Genomic DNA, 12,911 nt, shown 5'->3' with positions numbered 1-12,911 from the left:
CCTTCCACTACGTTCCTCTCCATGTATTTGTCCAAGTGCCTTTTAAATGTTCTTAAAAGTATCCTCCTCGACCACTTGCACTGGTAGTTCATTCCGTATGTGGACCACCCTCTGGGGAAAAGCATTGTCCCTCAGGTTCCCTTTTAATCGTTCCCCTTTCACCTTAAACTGATGCCCTTTCATCCTTGATTCCCTAAGCCTTGGATAAAGACTGAGTGCATGCACCCTATTCATGCCTCCCATGATCTTATACACCTCTATAAGGACACCCCCTCAGTCTCTTACGCACTAAAGAAAATGTCCTTGCTTGTCCAACCTCTCACTATATCTGTCTAGTTGAGTTCTGGCAACATCCTTGTAAGTTTCTTCTGCACTCTTTCCAGTTTAATAACATCCTTCCTATAGCAAGGTGGGTAAAACTGAACACAATATTCCAAGTGTGGCCTCACCAACATCCTGCACAACTACAACAGAACTTCCCAACTTCGATATTCCATGCCCTGACTGATGAATGGTCCAGTGTGCCAAAAGCCTTCTTCACTGCCCTGTCTCCCTGAGTTCAGAGAGCCGTGCTCCTAGAATCCAAGCTCCCTCTGTCCCACTACACTCCTTCAGGCCCTACCATTCACCATGAAACCCCTGTCTTGATGTGACTTTCCAAAATGCGAGATCTCGCACTTGTCTGTATTAAACTCCATTTGCCATTTCTCAGCCCAATTCCCCAGCTGATCAAGGCCGTGTTGCAATTGCTGAGAACCTTCCTCACTTATTTTAGTGTAATCTGAAAACTTTCTAATCATGCCTTAAACATCCCCATCCAAATTATTGATATAGATAACAAACAGCCATGGGCCTAGCACTGACCAGCTCAGTGGCACAATGGCTCAGTGGTTAGCACTCAGGCCTCACAACACTGTCAATCTGGGTTCAATTCCAACCTCACAGGATGGTCTGTGTGGGTTAGATCCTGTTAGGGTTAGAATTCCTACAGTATGGAAACAGGCCATTTAGCCCATCAAGTCCACACTGACCTGCTGAAGAGTAACTCACCCAGATCATTCTCCTTACCCAATCTTTACCCTGGACGAATGCACCGAGCACTATGGACAACTTAGCCTGGCCAATTCATCTGACCTGTACATTTTTGGATTGTGGGAGGAAACCGGAGCACCCAGAGGAAACCCACGTAGACACAGGGAGAATGTGCAAACTCCACACAGACAGTCACTTGAGGCTGGTGTCGAACCAGGGTCCCTGGCGCTGTGAGGCAGCAGTGCCAACCACTGAGACACCATGCCAACCCAAGTGAGTTTGTATGTTCTTCCCATGTCTGCGTGGGCTTTCTCTGGGTGCTCCGGTTTCCTCCCACAGTCCAAAGATGTGCAGGTCAGGTAAACTGGCAATGCTCAGTTGCCTATAGTGTTCATGGATGTGTAAGTAAGTTGCATTAGTCAGGGGTTAATGTAGAGTAACAGGGTATGGGAATAGGTTTGGGTGGAATAATCTTCAGAGGGCCAGTGGTCTTGTTGGGCCGAAGGGCCTGTTTCCACAGAGGAGGGATTCTATGATTCTATGACCGCTGAGGCACACCACTCGTCACAGGCCTCCAGTCTGACTGTTACCCTCTGCTTCCTACCATCAAGCCAATTATGTACTCAGCTTGCCAACGCCCCCTGAATTCCATGCGATCTAACCTTCCAGAGCAAGGTACCATGTGGCACCTTATCAAAGGCCTTCCTGAAGTCTGTAGAGTCTACATGTACTGGCTTGCCCTCGCCAAACTTCCTGATCACTTCATCAAAGAACGCTGACAAATTTGTGAGGCCTAGTCTCCCACACACAAGGCTATGCTGACTACTCCCAATTAAATGTTGTATTTCCAAATGCAGAGCATCTTCTCAAGTAATTTACTTACCATGGATGTTGGGTTTACTGTTCTATAGTTCCCAGGTTTTCCTTTGCAGCCCTTCTCGAATAAAGGCACAACATTTGCTGCCCTCCAAAATGTGGGACCTCACCCGTAGGGAATGTCGATGCAAAAAGATCAGCCAGGGACCCCCACAATATTTTCTCTCGCCTCTTGCTGTGTTGTTGGATATATTTGGTCAGGAGATTTGTCCACGTTCATACATTCTAATACATATAAATACACAAAGGACAGGATTAATTATTAATACCTGCATCCCTCTGACCTGATCTGGGAGAGATGGGTCAGGAGGGGGAGATTACTTTGTTGGGTGGGGGTAAGTCAGGGAGGGGGAGATTGCCGTGTTGGGTAGGGATCAGTCAGGAAGGGAGAGATTGCAGTGTTGGGTAGGGATCAGTCAGGGAGGGGGAGATTGCAGTGTTGGGTAGGGATCAGTCAGGGAGGGGGAGATTACAGTGTTGGGGAGGGAACAGTCAGGGAGGGGCATATTGCAGTGTTGAGTAGGGATCAGTCAGAGAGCGGGAGATTGCAGTGTTGGGTAGGGATCAGTCAGAGAGCGGTTGAGTGCAGTGTTGTGTAGGGATCAGTCAGGGAGGGGTAGGTTGTAGTTTTGGGTACGGATCAATCAGGGAGGGGGAGATTACAGTTTTGGGTAGGGATCAGTCAGGGAGGGGGCGATTGGAGTGTTGGGTAGGGATTAGTCAGGGAGGGGGAGGTTGCAGTGTTGGGTAGGGATCAGTCAGGGAGGGGGAGATTACTTTGTTGGGTGGAGATCAGTCAGGGAGGGGGAGATTGCAGTGTTGGGTGGGGATCAGTCAGGGAGGGGGAGATTGCAGTGTTGGGTAGGGATCAGTCAGGGAGGGGGAGATTGCAGTGTTGGGTTGGGGTCAGTCAGGGAGGGGGAGATTACAGTGTTGCGGAGGGATCAGTCAGCGAGGGGCATATTGCAGTGTTGAGTAGGGATCAGTCAGGGAGGGGGAGATTGCAGTGTTGGGTAGGGATCAGTCAGGGAGGGGCATATTGCAGTGTTGGGTTGGGGTCAGTCAAGGAGGGGGAGATTACAGTGTTGGGGAGGGAACAGTCAGGGAGGGGGAGATTGCAGTGTTGAGTAGGGATCAGTCAGGGAGCGGGAGATTGCAGTGTTGGGTAGGGATCAGTCAGGGAGGGGTAGGTTGTAGTGTTGGGTAGGGATCAATCAGGGAGGGGGAGATTACAGTGTTGGGTAGGGATCAGTCAGGGAGGGGGCGATTGGAGTGTTGGGTAGGGAATAGTCAGGGAGGGGGAGGTTGCAGTGTTGGGTAGGGATCCGTCAGGGAGGGGTTGAGTGCAGTGTTGTGTACGGATCACTCAGGGAGGGGGAGATTACAGTGTTGTGTATGGTTAGAGGGAAATCAGCAGGGCAAAAAGGGGACATGAGATTGCTTTAACAATTAGGGTTAAGGAGAATCCAAAGATCTTTTACAAATGCATAAAGGCCAAAGGGTCACTGGGGAGACAATAGGGCCCTCAAAGATCAAGACAGCCTGCACTTGGAGCTGCAGGAGATTGAGTAAATACCGAACAAGTATTTCCTGTCGAGAAGGAAATGGAAGATATAGAATAGAATGATGGTTTGAGAAATAGCATTGGGGAGTAGATGATGTCATCTTGCAAAATGTTCATATTACAGAGGAAGAGGTGTTGGATCTCTTGAAATGGTTAAAGATGGATAAATCACCAGGACCTTGTCAGGTATAATCTCGATCTCTGTGGGAAGCTAGAGAAGTGATTGCTGGGCCCAGTGCTGAAATATTTGTATCATCGATAGACACAGGTGAGGTGCCAGGAGACTGCAGGTTAAGCTAACTTGGTGCCACTGTTTAAGAAGGGTGGTAAGGACAAGCCAGGGAACTACAGACTGGTTCGCCTGACGTCAGTCGTGGGCACGTGGAAAGACGGATACATGAGGGACAGAAATTACATGTGTTTAGAAAGGCAGTGTCTAATTGGGGATACTCAGCATTGCATTGTGCGTGGGAAATCATGTCTCAAGATATTGAGTTTTTTGAAGAAGTAACAAAAGGATTGATGAGGGCAGAGAGGTGGATGTGAGTGATATGGACTTCAGTAAGGTGTTCGAAATGTTTCCACATGGGAGATTGGAGAGCAAGGATAGATCTCATGGAATACAGGGAAAACCAGCCATTTGGATTCAGAACTGGCACCAAGGTAGAAGACAGAGGGTGGTTGTGGAGGGTGTTTTTTTCAGCCTGGAGACCTGTGACCAGTGGAGTGCCACAAGGATCGGTGCTGTGTCCACTACTTTCCATTAATGATATAAATGATTTGAATGTGAACACGGCAGGTATAGTTAGTAAGTTTGCAGATGACACCAAAATTGCAGGTTTAGTGGGCAGCGAAGAATGTTACTTCACATTACAACGGGATGGTGAACTGATGGGCCAATGGGCTGAGGGGTGGGAGATGGAGCTTCATTTAGATAAATGGGAGGTGCTGCATTTTGGAAAAGCAACTCTTGCAGGACTGATACACTTAATGTAAATGTCCCAGGGAGTGTTTCTGAACAAAGAGACCTTGGAGTGCAGGTTCATTGTTCCTTGAAAGGAGAATTGTAGGTCGATAGGATACTGAAGAAGGTGTTTGGTATGGTTGTGTTTACTGATCAGTGCATTGAGTAGAGGAGTTGGGAGTTCATGTTGTAGCTATACAGGACATTGGATAAGTCACTTTTGGAATATTGTGTGCAATTCTTGTCTCCTCCATATCGGAAGGATGTTGTATAAATTGAAAGGGTTCAGAAAGATTTACAAAGATGCTGATAGGATTGGAGGATGTGAGCTACAGGGAGAGGTGAAATGGGCTGGGCCTGTTTTCCCGAGAATGTCTGAGGCTGAGGGGCACCCATATGGAGGTTTATAAAACCATGAGACGAATCGATAGGTATAACAGACATATTCTTTTCCCTGGGATGGGGTAGTCCAGAACTGGAGGGCCCAGGTTGAGGGTGAGACGGGAAAGATATAAAAGGAATGTAAGGGACAACGTTTTGATGTGGAGGGTGTTGTGTGTATGGAATGACCTGCCAGATGAAGTGGTGGAGGCTGGTACAATTACTGCATTTAAAAGGCATTTGGATGGGTATATGAACAGGAAGGGTTGAGAGAGATTTGGGCCAAGTGCTGGCAAATGTGATGAGATTATGTTAGGATATGTGGGTGGTGTAGATGAGTTGGACCAAAGGCCCTGTTTCTGTGCTGTCCATCTCTCTGACTGTAAATGTTTTGTACTGTCCATTACCAGCCATACACTTCACTGTTTCCCCTGTTTACCTTGGTCAGTTCTCCTCTCAAACACATGTCAATGCCTTTGGTTGTGATTGTTGGCTGTGCTTTATGGTCACTTTAAAAATCCATCATCTCACTGAATTCCACTACACTACAATTTCCCAGAGGATATCTCAGTGGGACATTACTCCTTCCCTCAGCGTCATCACCCAACGGTCGATCTGAGATGTTTTTTTTATTTCAAAAATATACTTTATTCATAAAAAGATTTGATGGTCTGTACATTTGATCATGCCATACATATGTCCACATTTCCGAACACAGATTCGTATTTATCAATGTCATTTACAATCCTGTGCATTTTTCAATCTTGTACATATATTTGGCTGAGGCATCAGCAGAGCCCAAAAAAAAAACAAAACGTCCGCATGGGCCCCCTGTTCTTCTTTAGGCAGGCGGATCTTACACGGTGGTCTTTCCCCACCGCGCCTTGGCAGCAGCTGCCCCAAGCTTCAGCGCGTCCCTCAACACGTAGTCTTGGATCTTGGAATGTGCCAGTCTGCAACACTCGGTCGGGGTCAACTCCTTCAGCTGGAAGATCAACAGGTTTCGGACCGCCCAGAGAGCGTCCTTCACCGAGTTGATGATCCTCCAGGCGTAGTTAATGTTCGTCTTGGTGTGAGTCCCGGGGAACAGGCCGTAGAGCACGGAGTCCCGCGTCACGGCGCTGCTCGGGACAAATCTCGACAAGCACCACTGCATTCCTCTCCAGACTTCCTCTGCATAGGCACATTCCAGAAGGAGGTGTGTGACAGTCACGTACCCCTCGCAGCCACTTCGAGGGCAGTGTGCGGTGCGGCAGAGAGTCCGGGCGTGCATAAAGGATCTCACAGGCAGAGCCCTTCTCACCACCAGCCAAGCCACGTCTTGGTGCTTGTTGGAAAGTTCTGGCGATGAGGCATTCTGCCAAATGGCTTTGACAGTCTGCTCAGGGAACCACTCGACAGGATCCGCCCTCTCCTTTTCCCGAAGGGTCTCAAGGACGCTACGTGCTGACCACTTCCTGATGGACTTGTGGTCAAAGGTGTTTTTCCTCATAAATTTCTCCACGAAGGACAGGTGATACGGAACGGTCCAACTACTCGGAGCGTTCCGCGGCAGCGAGGCCAGGCCCATCCTTCGCAACACCGGGGACAGGTAGAACCTCAGTACGTAGTGACACTTGGTGTTTGCGTACCGGGGATCCACGCACAGCTTGATGCAGCCACACACAAAGGTGGCCATCAGGGTGAGGGTGGCATTGGGTGTGTTTTTTCCCCCATTGCACCGGTCTTTGTACATAGAGTCTCTTCGGACCCGGTCCATCTTTGATCTCCAAATGAATTGGAAGATGGCCCGGGTGACTGCGGCGGCACAGGTCCTGGGGATAGGCCAGACCTGTGCCACATATAGCAATACTGAGAGTACCTCACACCTGATGACCAGGTTTTTTCCCACGATGGAGAGCGACCGTTGCCCCCATCTGCCTAGTTTCTGTCTCATCTTCCTGATCCGCTCCTCCCAGGTCTTGGTGCACGCCCCAGCCCCCCCCCGAACCAAATACCCAGCACCTTCAGGTGGTCAGTCCTGACGGTGAAGGGGATAGAGGATTGGTAGGCCCAGTTCCCGAAGAGCATGGCCTCGCTCTTGCCTCGGTTTGCCTTGGCCCCCGAGGCCCGTTCGAACTGGTCACAGAAGCACACGAGTCTGTGCACGGACAGCGGATTCGAGCAGAAAACAGCGACGTCATCCATGTACAGGGAGGCCTTAACCTGCAGGCCCCCGCTGCCAGGAATAGTCAACCCTCTCAGGCTCGCATCCTTCCTGATGGATTCGGCAAATGGCTCTATGCAACACACAAACAAGGCGGGTGAGAGGGGGCATCCCTGCCTGACTCCAGATCTTACAGGGAAGCTATCTGATTCCCACCCATTGATTGAGACTGCACTGACAATGTTGGTGTAGAGCAGTCTGATCCAGTTTCCGATTCCCTCCCCAAAGCCCATTTTGGAGAGGACATCCCTCATATATGTATGCGATATCCTGTCAAAGGCTTTCTCCTGGTCCAGGCTGATGAGGCAGGTGTCCACCCCCCGTCCTGCACGTAGGCGATCGTATCCCTGAGGAGTGCGAGACTCTCAGAGATCTTCCTGCCCGGTACAGCACAGGTTTGGTCCAGGTGGATCACCGATCCCAGAGCAGACCTGACCCGGTTGGCGATGACCTTTGACAAGATTTTGTAGTCTGCATTTAACAGTGAGATCGGTCTCCAATTTCTAATTTCCTCCCTCTCCCCCTTCCGCTTGTAGACGAGGGTGATGATGCCTTTCCTCATGGATTCACTCATGGTACCTGCCCGGATCATACTGACATACACCTCCAGCAGGTCCTGGCCGACCAAGTCCCAAAGAGCGGAATAAACCTCGACCGGTAAGCCGTCGCTTCCGGGAGTTTTGTTCTTTTCGAAGGACTCGAGGGCCTTGGTCAGTTCATCCAGAGATAGCGGCTGGTCCAGCCTCTCTCGTGTTCCGTCATCTAGGACCTCTGTGATAGAGGACAGGAACGACTGGGAGGCCGCGCTGTCGGTTGGCTTCGAGTCATACAGGCTGGCGTAGAAGGATTTGCTGATCCTCATGACGTCAGCCTGAGATGACGTTACCGAGCCATCTTCTTTCTTCAGGCTGCTGAGCACGGAGCTCTCTTTGTGCACCTTCTGGAAGAAGAAACGTGAGCACGTCTCGTCCTGCTCCACCGAGCGGACCCTGGACCGGAAGATTATCCTGGAGGCCTCCGAGGCAAAGAGCGAGGCTTGCTGGCCCTTCACCTCCTTGAGGTCCTCCGTGACATCAACCCCCATCGTCTGCAGCAGGAGCAGGTTCTGCATACTTTCCTGGAGCTGGGACAGTTTTCCCCGCCTCTCTCTCGCCTCCTGCACACCTTTGAGGATAAAGAACCTCTTGATGTTCCCTTTTACCGTTTCCCACTAGTCCGCTGGAGACTCAAAGAGGGGCTTCACGGTTCTCCAACTTGCGTAATCCCTCTTGAGCTCTTCGATGTTTCCCGGGCTCAACAACTTAGTGTTCAGTTTCCACGTTCCCTTGCCCGCCCGCTGTTCGTCCTGTAGGTGACACTCGGCCAGCAGGAGGCAGTGGTCAGAGAAGAACACCGGCTTGACGTCGGTGGATCTGACCAAGAACAGTCGATCTGAGATAGTCACCTCCCTGGCCGTTTGCACGACGTGTTATTCAAAGAAACACTGATAGAAACATCCAAAGAGGAGTTCGGAGAACATCACTTTTGCCGATGTGACTGTCCCAGATTATATAAAGACTGAAGTCTCCCAAAATGGTCACAGTGCCTTTGTATTACACAGGAATACATTGGAATGTGGAACAGGGCTGAGCAATGAAATGCTGTTGGGCAGCCTCTAAACTGTTCTCCTGCTTGTGTTTTTGACACGTGTTACCCAGAATCTGCATTCAGTCTGATTCAGCTGCATCATCTGAGGCCAAAGGCTTTCTCTGTAATGCCTTTGTTACCCATTACTGTCAGGGTTACCCATCCTGCACTCCCTGTCACCCCTCAAGGAGGTGGACAATAGAATATTCATGTTCCACCTTTTGTTCACCCTGTCACCACTAAACCTCATTTATCTCTGTGCCACAGTCCATCCACCTTATTGCAGAGACGTTGTCCATTCCAAAAAAGAACATTACGATTGACTCTTTCCACAATTTCTTGTCACAGTCCAATTCACTGATGTACAGTTTCAGTTAAACTCTGTCTCTTTCTGTTCCTTTCTGCTTGTCTTCATCTACATTGCCATTTCTGTTTGGATTTGGAAAGCTCCTTTCACCTGAACCCTGGCCCTGCATCCTCTCTGTCAGTTTAAAGTCCTGTCCATAAGCTTACCGACATGATTGCCCAGGACACTGACCCCAGCAGTGTTTTTTTTTAGATTAGATTAGATTGCTTACAGTGTGGAAACAGGCCCTTCAGCCCAACAAGTCCACACCGCCCCGCCCCGCCCCGCCGAAGCGTAACCCACCCATACCCCTACATCTACATCTACATTTACATTTACATTTACATTTACCCCTTACCTAACACTATGGGCAACTTAGGCATGGCCAATTCACCTGGCCTGCACATCTTTGGACTGTGGGAGGAAACCGGAGCACCCGGAGGAAACCCACGCAGACACGGGGAGAACGTGCAAACTCCACACAGTCAGTCGCCTGAGGCGGGAATTGAACCCAGGTCTCAGGCACTGTGAGGCAGCAGTGCTAACCACTGTGCCACCGTGCCGTGTTGCGTTTAATTTACTCATGGGATGTTGCTGTCTCTTGCTGGCCAGCATCGCATGTCGACCCCGAGCTGCTCTTGAGCTGAGTGCCTTGCTGGATCATTTCAGGGGGCAGTTGAGAGTCAACCCCATTGCTCTGGGTCTGGATTCATATGTCGGCCAGACCCGCTGTCTATCATAGATTTCCTTCCTAAAAGGATATTAAGCAGTCAGATGGGTTAGACTGGACACTGGCATTAACATCTGGATGAACAGTCGGGTGAGAATAGCACGAGGCCATCACCTGTCCCACTCATACTCAACCGTCACTGAGTACTGATCCCCGTGCACCATGAATCCCAACCCTTTCATCATGACCATTGTGTGATCCTGATACCTTCCTGCACTCTGGTGATATCACTCAGTCTCTCTCCATGTGGTATCCCTCACTGTGTGGGTCTAATTGCTGCATCTGTCAGTGTCTCTCACACTTGCAGCTACTCCAGATCCTGAGCCAGTGGAATTCCCCATTCCAGAGAGACACAGCAGCACAGGCCAGGAATGGAGACTGGGATTTTCCAGATCCCGCACTGCATCAGTCTAACTTCCCATTCTGTCTGTTTCCCTGTCTCCTGTAGGTCATCAGGCTGTTCCTGTCTCAGCCGAATTCCTAACTCCTGTCTCGTCCATACCACATCAAAGACGGTTGGTCAGCCAGACAGAGATGGAGAGGGAGGTCTGGAGCCTTCAGTGAATCCTGCAGTCAGTAAGATCACTCACAGGTAAACAGCTCAGGGAGGAGTTAGTGACCTTCTGTATTCAGACCCGGAAAACAGGACATGGACACAGAGCTGGGTAAGGAACAGCTATATGCTAGGCTTCATTCACATCATCTTGTGAGGGACCTGCTTTCACCTCTGCTGGACTGGTCCTCACTGAGACATCTCTCTCTGACTCTCTGTCGCTTTTTCTCGATCCCCTCTCTCATTCCCTCACTCTCTATCTCTCACCCTCTCACTCTCATTCTCTCTCTCAGCCCCTCTCTCAACTTCTCTTTCTATCTCTCTTCCCCTCACTCACTCTCTCTCTCACCCACTCACTCATTCTCCACCTCATCCCTCTCTCTCACCTGACTCTCTCTCTCCCCCCCTCGCGTGCCTCTCACTCACGTCCCTCTCTCTCTAGCTCACCTTGTATCTCGCCCTATCTCGCTCTCCCCCTCTTTCTATCTTTCTCTCTCTCTCTTGTCCCCTTATCGCCTTCTCTCTCTCGATCTCAGACTCTCTCTCATTTCCGTCCCGTCACTCACTCACTCACACTTGCACCTCTCTCTGTCTCTCGCTCACCCACTCTCTTGCCCATCTCTCTTGCTCGCACCTCGCTCTCCCCATCTCTCACCCTTCACTCTCTCTCTCCACTCTCTCTCATTTTCTCCCCCATCTCTACCCCCTCTTTGCCCCCTTTCTCCCCCCCACTCTCTCTCCCCAATCACTCTCCCCCACGCTCTCACCCCTCTCTCTCCCCCCTCCCCTCACTCTCCCCCTATTGACCCACTCTCTCTCGAACCTCGAACCCCCTCTCTCAGCCCCCTTCTCTCGACCCCCTCACTGTCCCCCCTCTCTCGACACACCTCTCACAACCGCTCCCTTCGAAAGCCCTCAGTCGACTACCCCCTCTCGACCCCCTCTCTCGACACCTGCATTCGACCCCTTTCTGTCCCGTTCTCTCTCTCTAATCCATCTCTCTCTAACCCCTCACTCTCCCCTATCTTTCCCCTTCTCTTTCCCCTCCTTTTCCCCTTCTCTTTCCCCTTCTCTCTCCCCTATCTCTCTCCTATCTCCCGGTACCTCTCCCCTATCTCTCCCGGTACCTCTCCCCTATCTCTCCCCAATCTCTCCCCCAATCTCTCCCCCTTATCTCGCCCCTTATATTTCCCTCTCTCTCTGCCCCTCTCTCTTCCCTCGCTCTTTCTTCCCCCTCTCTTTCTTTCCCCCACCTCTCTCTCCCCCACCTCTCTCTCACTTACCTCTCTATCTCCCTCACCTCTCTCTCTCACCACCTCTCTCTCCCCTCTCTCTCCCCTCTCTCTCCCACTCCCTCTTTCCCATCACTCTCTCTCCCTCACTCTCTCCCACTCCCCCTGTCCCCCTCTCTTGCCCCCCCCTCTCTCGCCCCCTTCTCTCTCCACCCTCTCTCTTTATCCTTCTCAATACTCCCCTCTCTCTACCCCTGTCTCTCTACCCCCCGTCTCTCTCTCCTCTCTCTCTCCACTCTCTCCCCTCTCCATCTTCCCTCTCACCTCTCTCCGTCTCTTCTATCTCCATCTCCCCACTCTCTTCCCCACTCTCTCCCCCGCTCTCTGTCTTCCCCCTCTGTCTTCCTCCCCTTTCTGCCACCCCTCTCTCCCCACGCTTTGTCTCTCGCTCCCCCCTCGCTCTCTCCCTCTCTCTTTTCCCATCTCTTGCCTCCTCTCTTGCCTCACTCGCACCTTTCTCTTTCTCCCTCTCTCTCTCCCCCTCTCTCTCCCCCACTCTCTCCCCACTCCTTGTCTCTCCCCCTCCCTCTCTCCCCCTCCCTCTCTCCCCTTCCTGTCCCCTTCGCTCGCCCCCTCTTTTGACCCCCTCACTCTGTAACCTCACTCCCCCTCCCCCTCCCCCACTCACTCCTTCTCTCTCTCTCTCCCCCACTCTTTACCCCCCTCTCCCCCTGTCCCCACACTCCCCCCACTCAATCCCCCACTCACACCCCCACTCTATCTCCCCCCTCTCTCCCCCCTAACCTCTCTTTCTCCCCCTCTCCATCCCCTCTCTCTGTCACACCCTCTCTGTCTCCCCTCTCGCTCGTCACCCTCTCTTGCCCCTCGCTTTCTCGCTCGCTCTCCCCCTCTCCCTTCCCCTCTCTTTCTCCCTCTCTCTCTGCCCGTTTCACTCACCTCTCTCTCTCCCTCTACCTTGCCTCCTCTCTCTCTCCTGTCTCTCTTCCCGCTCTCTCTCCCCCCCTCTGTCTCCCCATCTCTCTCTCCCCCTCTCCCCCTCTCTCTCCATCCCTCTCTCCCCCTCCTCTCTCCCCTCTCTCCCCCTCTCTCTCCCCCTCCTCTCTCCGCCCTCTCCCTTGACCCCTCTCCGTTGGCCCTACTCCCCTCTTTCGCCCTCCTTCTCTCTGCCCTTCCCTCTCTTCCCCTCTGTCTCTTTCCTCCTCTCTCTTCCCCTGTCTCTTTTCCCCCACCTCTCTCACCCTCACCTCTCTCTCTCGCCTACATCTCTCTCTCCCCACCATTGTCTCTCCCCCCACTTCTCTCTCTCTCCTACCTCTCTCTCTTCCCGCTCTCGCCCACCTCCCTCGTCCCCTCTCTCTCCCCTCTCTCTCTCCCCTCTCT

This window comes from Chiloscyllium punctatum, chromosome 52, assembly GCF_047496795.1.
Source record: "Chiloscyllium punctatum isolate Juve2018m chromosome 52, sChiPun1.3, whole genome shotgun sequence".
Lineage (NCBI taxonomy): Eukaryota > Metazoa > Chordata > Chondrichthyes > Orectolobiformes > Hemiscylliidae > Chiloscyllium > Chiloscyllium punctatum.
Note: the sequence above shows the minus strand (reverse complement) of the source record.